Source organism: Leiobunum rupestre, chromosome 5 (genome assembly GCF_980474605.1).
Source record: "Leiobunum rupestre chromosome 5, qqLeiRupe1.1.hap1, whole genome shotgun sequence".
Lineage (NCBI taxonomy): Eukaryota > Metazoa > Arthropoda > Arachnida > Opiliones > Sclerosomatidae > Leiobunum > Leiobunum rupestre.
The window spans coordinates 41,198,309-41,210,131 of NC_143388.1; the positions used below are offsets into that span (position 1 = coordinate 41,198,309).

General features: G+C 39.3%; 4 non-coding genes across 4 annotated transcripts; all 4 read right to left on the reverse strand.

The window, feature by feature from the left end:
• Nucleotides 1–2,799: 2,799 nt before the first annotated feature.
• On the reverse strand, nucleotides 2,800–2,871 carry TRNAE-UUC (transfer RNA glutamic acid (anticodon UUC)). Its single transcript has one exon. It is a non-coding gene; the product is annotated as a tRNA-Glu (tRNA).
• Nucleotides 2,872–4,690: 1,819 nt separating this feature from the next.
• TRNAE-UUC (transfer RNA glutamic acid (anticodon UUC)) lies at nucleotides 4,691–4,762 on the reverse strand. Its single transcript has one exon. It is a non-coding gene; the product is annotated as a tRNA-Glu (tRNA).
• Nucleotides 4,763–4,862: 100 nt separating this feature from the next.
• Nucleotides 4,863–4,934, reverse strand: TRNAE-UUC (transfer RNA glutamic acid (anticodon UUC)). The gene has a single exon. It is a non-coding gene; the product is annotated as a tRNA-Glu (tRNA).
• Nucleotides 4,935–5,544: 610 nt separating this feature from the next.
• Nucleotides 5,545–5,616, reverse strand: TRNAE-UUC (transfer RNA glutamic acid (anticodon UUC)). The gene has a single exon. It is a non-coding gene; the product is annotated as a tRNA-Glu (tRNA).
• Between the last annotated feature and the right edge of the window lie 6,207 nt (nucleotides 5,617–11,823).

Sequence of the window (11,823 nt, forward strand, 5' to 3'; positions counted from 1 at the left end):
AAACCAGGCTTAATACTTCATTTAAAATTAGAAATTCATTTTTTGCGGAAGCGTATATTAATAGTTTATAGACTTTTACATTTTGAGTCTTATAATACCATAAAGCGGGATTTCGTGTTTGATTTAAATTATCGCGTAAAAGAAATTCAAATGTCTATTGTCAATAAAATATAAACAAATCCGGCGACTGGGATTTGAACCAGGGCCCCTCTTGCGTAGTAAGCGAGTGACCTACTCCCGATCCACCGACTTAGATGAGGCTACATCCATGTCTAGAAAAAGACTTTTGTCGAAAATGCGTTTTCCTTTGCACTTTTATAAACTTACTAGTCTTTTGTAGCCGACTCCGCTCGGGGTAGAGCTCGGCGAAATGGATAAATTAACCGCTAAAATTTCGATTAACCATAAAAATTACGATTAACTGTTTATTCGTGGATATTATCCAGACTAAAAAGCAATTTAACATGTAAAAATAATAGATTTTTCGGATAATTTGTGGATAATTGTGTGTTTTGGATAAAAATAAATAAAGTGGTCAATTCTTATCCAAACGCCGAGCTCTAGCTCGGGGAGAGTCAAAATTAGCTATCCGCCCAGGGACGATCCACGGACAGAGGGCCACAGACACACTTTGCGGATTGTAGATTTAGATTAACGTAAACTTATTTTATAATGTTTTTAATAGTTATAAATTAAATTAAATATAATTAATCGTTTTAATTTAAAATACCGTCGTAGACAGGATTTGAACCCGGGTCAAATTCTTGGCAGGTGGATCTTTTCACAGCTGAGCCAATGACTTCCACTTCAATAAATTGAAACTAAAATCATATCATAGACAAACCATGGCGGTATAACAGAAGTTAAATTGGCCGCGCTATTTAGTACAGTATGACAGCCAGGTGACGCTAGCATCTCCTTTCGAAAAACACTTACATAACCCAAAGGCGGAGTCGGCCCTCTAATTTTTCCTCCATGGACAAACTTTTCCGAGGAAAGTGTAGCGACCAATTTTAGAAATGTATTAATGTTAGTTAATTCAGAAGCCCGGTTTAATTTTTATTCTGTACTAATGTTTTCTTTCCAACGTAAGTCAAAATTTGACCTTGTCGTTTCCAGTAAAGTTTACAGGTTGGGGTAATTTTGGCACACCTGATGGTGATGCTGGTCGTCACCACCAGGGGGACCCGTGATAAGTTATTCTTAGCCTTGACTTTTCTCATTGAAGCTTCAATTAGTTGTTCCCAGTTACGGGGAAGCTACCGAGTAAGTGCGCGTGATCAGGAACAGCAAGAGGTGCGGTTAAGGACCCCGACCAACATAGACCGCCGATCCGGACCGTCAAAATAAGTATTTTGAAATAAGGAGGATGGCTGTGGCCATCAGTTGTTATGTAAATTTAATTCTTTCATAAGTGTCATATTGTCAAAAGTATTTTGCTTAGTTTGGTTACCTTGGTAACCGGTAGCGCTCAGTATGTGTTTAGTTGTTGTAATTGTTTTCTTGTTTTTATTTGGCTTACCTTCTTTAATTAAATGTTAATTATTAATTTTGAGTTTCGTGTAATGGCAACTCTCAGTTTAATGTTTAAGCAAATATCCCCTAGACATCCCTTTTCAAACTCGCTCACCCCGAAGGTTACGCGGGAGGGAGGATCAAACTCACCATTGTAGGCTTGGTCGCTGGGTCTCCTTTAGGCTTGGAGGGCAACGCAAAGTTTTGAGTATAAAATCCCTAGAAAAGGTATATTTTGGCTTGCCAACTTTTTTGACGTGGTACCATATTGAATGGGTATGGACCGCGAGTACATTATATGTAAAAAACGAGTAGGTTTACTGTTTATTCTTACCGTCTACTCCTGCCTTCTCCAATACCCCCTTCCACAACGCAATCTGTTCCGGATCGCGTGGCTTTGGTCTATGCTGAAACCGTAAGCCTGAAATTTAGAAAATGATAACTTTTAGTGTTTTTATATCTCTAAAACTAGTTGTCCTAGGCGATATCTAAAGACACCACTGGATTCCTGACGTCGAAAACCTTTGCCAAATATAACTTTCAATTTAATTGGCTTTTTGTTAAGTGCTTAATCATTAATTTAAAGTAATTCGAAAAAAATTGACGACGCTCATAGAAGTCCCCGTTACTCGGTATTGGCTAGTAGGAGAGAGACAGCGGCGCTGGTCAGAGCAGAGATACAATATATTTATTTACTTATTATCATCGTTCGATGATTTTTGTATTTATCGGAAAACCGGCACACAATGAAACAAAATAAATAAAAATTTAAAAAATGTATACATACAACCATACGTTTCAGAGGAGGGGCACGTACCCCCTTTGCCCGCCTGGCTACGCCACTGGGTAGAATGAGATGAATTGATCGAAGCCCCAAATTCGATACGGAATATACACTATGTTCATATTAAATAAATACACACTTGCTTTTAAACCTAATATTTATCAGAAAAGGGCAAAAACGCTTATTTACAGTCCAAAATTAAAATTTCGTAGCGTGAGGAATGTGCAACAATGTTTAGGGAATATCGATACTTTTTATGATAAATTCAGTTTCAGAACCTGGAAACCCTGACCAAAAAGATAATTTCCTAATTTTTTTACGCAAACACGTAAAGGTATTAGTAACTCTTCCGAAATATTTTTTGCGCAACCTTTCACCTATTTATTTTGGTACTCCAAGAAAACCAGCCACTCCTTATCAGCCACCAGAGAGGGCGCACAGTATCACTTGAAAAACAACACTTTTATGAAATCCAGCGAAAGAAAGCTCAAAACGACCCCCTCCAATACCGGGAATCGAACCCGGGCCTTCTGGGTGAAAGCCAGATATCCTAGCCACTAGACCATATCGGATAAGAAGTACCGCTTGTCTCTCCGTAAAGGCGTCGGCAATCTCGCTTTCTAAACAACGTAATCTTCAAAATAAAGGGGAATTCGATAAGATTAAAATAGAAACAAAAAGACAAGCTCCAATACCGGGAATCGAACCCGGCCTTCTGGGTGAAAGCCAGATATCTTAGCCACTAGACCATATCGGATGCAGTTTACTCCTTATCAGCCACCAGAGAGGGCGCACAGTATCACTTGAAAAACAACACTTTTTATGAAATCCAGCGAACGAAAGCTCAAAAAGACCCCCTCCAATACCGGGAATCGAACCCGGACCTACTGGGTGAACCAGATATCCTAGCCACTAGACCATATCGGATGCAACGTATTTCTTATCAGCCACCAGAGAGGGCGCACAGTATCACTTGAAAAACAACACTTTTTATGAAATCCAGCGAACGAAAGCTCAAAAAGACACCCTCCAATACCGGGAATCGAACCCGGACCTACAGGGTGAACCAGATATCCTAGCCACTAGAACATATCGGATGCAATTTATTTCTTATCAGCCACCAGAGAGGGCGCACAGTATCACTTGAAAAACAACACTTTTTATGAAATCCAGCGAAAGAAAGCTCAAAACGACCCCCTCCAATACCGGAAATCGAACCCGGGCCTTCTGGGTGAAAGCCAGATATCCTAGCCACTAGACCATATCGGATGCAATTTACTTCTTATCAGCCACCAGAGAGGGCGCACAGTATCACTTGAAAAACAACACTTTTTATGAAATCCAGCGAACGAAAGCTCAAAAAGACACCCTCCAATACCGGGAATCGAACCCGGACCTACTGGGTGAACCAGATATCCTAGCCACTAGACCATATCGGATGCAATTTATTTCTTATCAGCCACCAGAGAGGGCGCACAGTATCACTTGAAAAACAACACTTTTTATGAAATCCAGCGAACGAAAGCTCAAAAAGACACCCTCCAATACCGGGAAACGAACCCGGACCTACTGGGTGAACCAGATATCCTAGCCACTAGACCATATCGGATGCAATTTATTTCTTATCAGCCACCAGAGAGGGCGCACAGTATCACTTGAAAAACAACACTTTTTATGAAATCCAGCGAACGAAAGCTCAAAAAGACACCCTCCAATACCGGGAATCGAACCCGGACCTACTGGGTGAACCAGATATCCTAGCCACTAGACCATATCGGATGCAATTTATTTCTTATCAGCCACCAGAGAGGGCGCACAGTATCAATTGAAAAACAACACTTTTTATGAAATCCAGCGAAAGAAAGCTCAAAACGACCCCCTCCAATACCGGAAATCGAACCCGGGCCTTCTGGGTGAAAGCCAGATATCCTAGCCACTAGACCATATCGGATGCAATTTACTTCTTATCAGCCACCAGAGAGGGCGCACAGTATCACTTGAAAAACAACACTTTTTATGAAATCCAGCGAACGAAAGCTCAAAAAGACACCCTCCAATACCGGGAATCGAACCCGGACCTACTGGGTGAACCAGATATCCTAGCCACTAGACCATATCGGATGCAATTTATTTCTTATCAGCCACCAGAGAGGGCGCACAGTATCACTTGAAAAACAACACTTTTTATGAAATCCAGCGAACGAAAGCTCAAAAAGACACCCTCCAATACCGGGAATCGAACCCGGACCTACTGGGTGAACCAGATATCCTAGCCACTAGACCATATCGGATGTAATTTGTTTCTTATCAGCCACCAGAGAGGGCGCACAGTATCACTTGAAAAACAACACTTTTTATGAAATCCAGCGAAAGAAAGCTCAAAACGACGCCCTCCGATACCGGGAATCGAACCCGGGCCTTCTGGGTGAAAGCCAGATATCCTAGCCACTAGACCATATCGGATGCAATTTACTTCTTATCAGCCACCAGAGAGGGCGCACAGTATCACTTGAAAAACAACACTTTTTATGAAATCCAGCGAAAGAAAGCTCAAAAAGACCCCCTCCGATACCGGGAATCGAACCCGGGCCTTCTGGGTGAAAGCCAGATATCCTAGCCACTAGACCATATCGGATGCAATTTATTCCTTATCAGCCACCAGAGAGGGCGCACAGTATCACTTGAAAAACAACACTTTTTATGAAATCCAGCGAAAGAAAGCTCAAAAAGACACCCTCCAATACCGGAAATCAAACCCGGGCCTACTGGGTGAACCAGATATCCTAGCCACTAGACCATATCGGATGCAATATATTCTTTATCAGCCACCAGAGAGGGCGCACAGTATCAATTGAAAAACGACACTTTTTATGAAATCCAGCGAAAGAAAGCTCAAAAAGACCCCCTCCAATACCGGGAATCAAACCCGGACCTACTGGGTGAACCAGATATCCTAGCCACTAGACCATATCGGATGCAATTTACTTCTTATCAGCCACCAGAGAGGGCGCACAGTATCAATTGAAAAACAACACTTTTGATGAAATCCAGCGAAAGAAAGCTCAAAAAGACCCCCTCCAATACCGGGAATCAAACCCGGACCTACTGGGTGAACCAGATATCCTAGCCACTAGACCATATCGGATGCAATTTACTTCTTATCAGCCACCAGAGAGGGCGCACAGTATCACTTGAAAAACAACACTTTTTATGAAATCCAGCGAAAGAAAGCTCAAAACGACCCCCTCCGATACCGGGAATCGAACCCGGGCCTTCTGGGTGAAAGCCAGATATCCTAGCCACTAGACCATATCGGATGGAATTTACTTCTTATCAACCACCAGAGAGGGCGCACAATATCAATTGAAAAACAACACTTTTTATGAAATCCAGCGAAAGAAAGCTCAAAACGACCCTCTCCGATACCGGGAATCACCCATTTTAGCGATAAAAATGAAACGATTCAAAATACGTACAAAACTCAATTTTCATCAATAGACAATAGTTTTGAAATTAAGTTGGCTTATGGTTAAATTAGAATAATTTAGGAAATTATGTTAAAAATTAGTACAATTGTGGAAAATTGGTTAAAAGTTGGTATAATTTGGAGACTTGTTAATGTTAAAAATATAGAATTAATTAGGATACTTTTAAAATTGAAGAGATAGAAAGGCAATTACGAACGAGATGATGATTTAAAAAAAATTGATTTTTAAATGAACTGTAAAACGCTTCTATAGATGGCAGCCTTGTCTCAAAAATTTATTTTCCTTAAAAGGTGTTATACATTCGATAAGCAGTGACGATAATTCCCGTCAATAAGAGTAATATTTTATCAGTATATCCCAAATTTTTCTCAGTTTTCATCAACATACCAAGAAACAAGATCCCCAATTCGGAAAACTACGCGGAAAACGCGCTGGTGTGTCGAAAAACGTGCTCATTCGCGGAAAAACTACGCGGAAAACGCCCCTATACGGAAATATACGCGGTAAACGCACTCGTATGCGGGAAAATTCCCGGAAAAACTCCCCACTACCCAAAGAATTGCTTTATTGGAATAACAATCTCAATAACAGAGCTCACATGATAGTTATTAGTTTCAAAATGATATTTACAAATCTTATCCCCACAAATTTAATTTAATTTTAATTTTAGTGTTTTATAGTATCTTTCTGACTATATTTGTGTATAAGAATTATATTTTACCGTATTTAAATAGTAATAAAAGCGAATTGAAAGTTTGAAGAAAATATGAATTTAGTTCGTAAATAAAATCCTTTTATAGTACTTTGAAGGACTCTTAATACGTTTTCAACTTGAATAAAATTAAAAACAATAATCTAAGATACCCTTCAAAGTTAAATTCCTTTAGAGTTTATCAGTAAAACCACTTACTTTAAGTATTTTTTCAATCCTTTTACTTATATTTACATATTGGAATGTTACAAAAGGTTCTTTTAAACGTAACGTAGTACACTAATTAAGTATTTTTAATTTACCGTAATTAAAATATAGGTAAGTGGTTTTTATCTTATTTTATACCTACGGAAGCGATAAATAAATTAAAGCAATAAATATTTGGAGTTTGGAGATGGGTGGAAAAAAAAAATAAGGCTCTTCGTTTTTCCAACTGCTTTTCTGATGTACCCAAAAATGGACCAAATTAGACCAAAAGTACCCTAAAAACGACCAAAGTCACCATTTTCGACCCGTTGTACCCTATTTCGGACCAAAAGTTCCCCAAACTGGACCTATTAGCTTTATTGTAATGTTAAACTCCCATAGAGATTCCCCTAAAAAGAAAAAAACTTGCGGTCCAATTTTGGGTACATGAATTATTTCGGAGAGGGAATCCATGTTTTAAATTCAAATTAACCGCGCGCCAGGGCAATCCGCGCCTCCCAGGTAATCCACGCACGCGCGCGCTATCTTCCTGCCTAGGTTATCAAGTATCATACAATTTACATAATTTCCACTTATTTCGTACGACAAAACGCGATCGAGATATTCGTTTTAAGAAATACTCGTGAGATTGGTTCAAGTGCCAAGCATATTTAAGTACCACTTACGTGATAATGTTATTAAAATGAAGTTTAAAAATATTTCCATTCTACTTTAACAACGAATATTCCATGACGTCAAAACACTCTTAAATTCAAATTAACCGCGTCCCCCGGGGTAATCTGCGCACGCGTCGCCTAGGTTATCAATTTTTACATCATTTCAACTTATTCCGTACGATAAAACTTGATAAGATATACGTTCAAGTATCTTTCGAGATAAGCGTAGATAAATGAACAAGTTGGCCTGGACACAATATGTTGATATATGAGAAAACAAATCGTCGCGAAAAATATCATAAATACATTGCGTTTTCGACGTTTTTACCCCTATTTCACCCCATAAATCCCGGATATCGATCCCGAACCTAAACCTGAACCTGGGACTGGCGTCTCGCCCTCACTTTCCTTCTACTAGGAATGTTATCGGTTTTTTTTCCGTTCCGTTTTTTTCCTAACAGGTTAAAATGTTCAAGTGTAAATAAGATATTTTTTAATCACGTTTACTATTTTTTAACCTTGTATATATATTCGCTCACGGCGCGTATAAGTGTGTCACTTTAATTATGCCTTCCATCTTGTACAGTATTCATTATTAATATGTTTTAATTAATAAACGTTCGTTATTTTAATTACTGCATCATGACTTCTTACTAGTTTCATTAGTTAGTTAGTGTAGGGTAGCTTTGCTGTTATTATTGGAGTTAAATCTCCAATACTAACGGTATATTGAATGAAAACCGCGCAAAACGCGGTTTTCGGTCGATTGGAATTCGGTTGAATGGTACATTCGGACGAATGGGATTTCGGTCCAATGGTCTACAATCATAAATATTGTTAAATAGTGTAGGATTAAATTTTGAGACAACCTAGTTTAAAATGAGTTTGAGAAAAACCCCGTCTGGTTTCCAAAAGCGGAGAAAACGCAAAATGGAAGAGACTCTAATTAAGAGCCAATCTGGATCTATAAAAAAAAAAATTTCAGGCGCGTGGTAGTATCGAATGGGTAGGTGAGGCGCCCTGGAATAGTTTTTTTCCTGCTTCGTGGGTGCGTGCTTACAGCAGCCTACTTCCAGGGTTTAGTAGGTCAAACTTTGAAGCCCTCTAGCGCTCTTTAAACTCGTCGCAGAGTAACGCGACAAAAACCTGCATACTTCTCAGCTCATCCCCTACAACCACCAGAAATTTCTGTACTGACTTTTGAATCACCCTCAAAGCAAAGATAATTTAACCTCGTACGAGTTTAAATTATCTTTGCTCAAAGTAACTTTGTTAGTTATAGTAGTAGTATAGTTTCAGTCTTTCAGATGGTTATTTATACCAGCGAAAACACATGTTTTAAATTCGAAAATAACTAGCTAATGTTTAATGTTTATAAAAGTTATTTTTATCTCCTGATACAATAATGCATAAATATGTTCACACAAAGTAAGCGTCCATGCGTTATTTAAATTTTTGAAAACATTTCAATTTTTAATGGGTCTCGGTGATTTCCAAAGACTAAGAGCAATTCGCCGAAGTTATTAGTCTTTAGTTACATAATAATTTACGTTGTCAATGGCGAAACAGACCATTATTAAAAAAATGCATTAGGTAAGTATGTAGTGTCATACTAATGTTTATTATGTTACTTATGGTTTAAGTAAATAAATTTAAAATTGGTGGGCAAGAGGGGGCCCCAAATTGTGGTGCCTACGTGGGAAAAAAATCCTGGCAGCGCCACTGAACGGGCAACTTGAAATTTTTAACAGTGTTTCGATGTTTTAAATTGTTTGACGGTGTTAACTATTTAAATAGGAAAATGTGCATATCGTGGGAAGTGCTACGAAATCCAAGGAATCCAAATCTGGTCTCCAAATTAAAATCGGGCGAGTGGTTGATTTTATAATCATGCGCCAAAAAATAATTGGTGACTTTAAAGTTTCGATTCGCAGATCCGTCCCGATCGTGTACACGTTAAGGTGACGTGAAGCGGATTCCCCCGTTTTGGGCTGCCTTAAAAAGCATCCTATACAATTCAGCTGGTGGAATGGCTGCGTTGCCTGTTACGAGGCAGCCAACGGAATCTCCCACCATAGGAAATAACCAGCCGGAAGTATCTACTAGCACCAATCTCATTCAAACACCAACATCAACTCCACCATTACACGAAACACCAACTAGTCAACCAAAGACACTCCCTTCCAGAGATGGGCATATTCACTTCACAGCCAGCGTTTGAATTCCTTCACTAATCTTCTTTCGCAGCAGTAATACATTCTGGTTGAAACACACAAAGAAAGCTTCATATAAGGAATATTTCAAAAAAACGCGACTACATGAAAAGTATGCTCGTCATGAAGTTCGCGGGTAGAAATATTCATTTACGTTCTCATCGGGCCATGTTCGATAACTTTGTAGTTATTATCTCTGATAAAAGTCAAGGGCGCGTGCTCGATTTCAGTTATTTAATATTTTCATTTCAGTTGCTTTGCTACTTAATTTCTGGCCTAGAGTGGAAACGATTAATTTTTAGTCCACCTCCTCTACGGATATCGGCCGAGGGGCTGATCACTCCGCGTAATCGGTGTACAGAGCCGTACCTTTGACTGTACTAATGGGATTACGCGTAATCTTTGAAGTCCCTGCCTTTGGCAGTGGTAATCTAAGTGTAATCCGGTGTACAGATTTTCTAAGAGTGGTTAGCCCCTCGATATCGGCACTCAGACTTTTCAACTCATAAAGCTTGAGAATGCTTTGATGGCATAAAGCTCAGCCTAAGAGGCCTCTGTGCTTTGTTAAACCAAAATTTAGTTAAAGGACATGGGGTCGATTTATCATACCAGTTTTGGTTATTTAATGTTATTCAGAATGGGTTTACTGACTTATAGACTAGGAAAAGGTGTGCTCGCCTTTTAAATCAATTATAAACTGATATAAAGGTGGAATGATGAGCGTATCCCATAGCGATGAAGCGAAATGAAGCCGTACATAAGCCACTGTATTTCATAAACGGGCAGCCTCGCCGATGACTGAAGTAAGTCTTCAAAAAAGAAACCAAGCACAGCCCCCGTTCAATAGCTCGTTGGATTCATTTATAATTTTAAACAACATTGGCCATGCTGCTAGACCCTTCACGCGTTCGAAGGACGTTCGTCAATTATCTACAGCTGATAAAATTTCACAAAACCTCACTCTTCCGAATACGTTCTTTAGGGGGAGAGATCCGATAAACTATTTTGTTGAAAATAGAACTGCCTATGTACTTAACATTCGTTGCTTCCGCAGTGTATAGTTTAGTTATCAAATAACTTTGTTAAAGGCAAGAAAATTTTTCATCTAAATGTATTTGATGATATTAGATGCAAATTTAGCAAATTAAACGAGTCACGCTAGACGGATGTTGGTTATTTGAATTTTCATAAAAAATCCAATAAAAAAGAAGTTATAGTACCGCGAGTTTCTGCAAATATGCCATTAATTTCCCATTTGACTACGTCGGGGTACTTTTCACGGAAATACGTTAAAACCATATAATCCTTTTTTAACTCTGTTAACAAGGTAAGATTGGTCAGCGTGTTGCTCAAACGAACTGTTGGATAAGTTATATAACCATGTGGCACTTTGGCAATTGGCTGCGTTGGATCGGTTCGCTTGTTACTGCCGTTCTCATCCCTCCTACTCAATGACCCTCCTACTAGACTGTTATCTCCAATCAAATTGAACACTTGGTTGTGTCTCGCGATGCCAAACTTGTTACAATGGGGACAGTCCTGAAGCACGTGAAAAAGCGTTTATTTCTTCATGCAGATGGGATACCGACATGAGGTTGTGCTGTAAGAACAAAATTTTGTTTCCCGAGTGGCGCAGCAGTTGGAGTTCATTTTGATGGCGCAGGTCCACTATGATTAAGAAATTACCTTTCCAGTCGTCATCCCCACATCAACTTGTGGATACTCGGCAAATTGCGGAACACCAAGACCTTTGCATGGAAGGTTCGACCATTCCTCAAATGCAATTTTTCTTAACCGTTCTCTTAGTTTCAGTGAAGAAGGTAGGTCTCCGTTGGGCTTGTTTGAATATATAGGTTTTCCCAACAGGAATGTAGGACTGGGTCACCAATGCTCGTCAGCTTCATGGCGATGCTGTATTGTTGGAGGTAGGCGTCCCAAGAAGCGTAGACTCTTCCTAGGCTCCTAAGTCGTCGTGGAGAGTAGATCATAGCATCCCGACTATCATAAGAAATCATGATTATTTGTTTCACCGCACCACTAATAGAGACATCTAAGACCTTCAACGGGGCATTGTGCAAAGGATAAACAACCATTGGCCATACGAATTGATTAATGGTGTTATACTTCTGACTTGGTTGTAGCAGTGGAGTATTTGTCAGCAAATCTGAATGTTTGGACACAGTTCAATTCGGTGAATTTATCAAGGACTACCTCATTCTTAAAATCGATTCCCAGGTAATTAACCCAT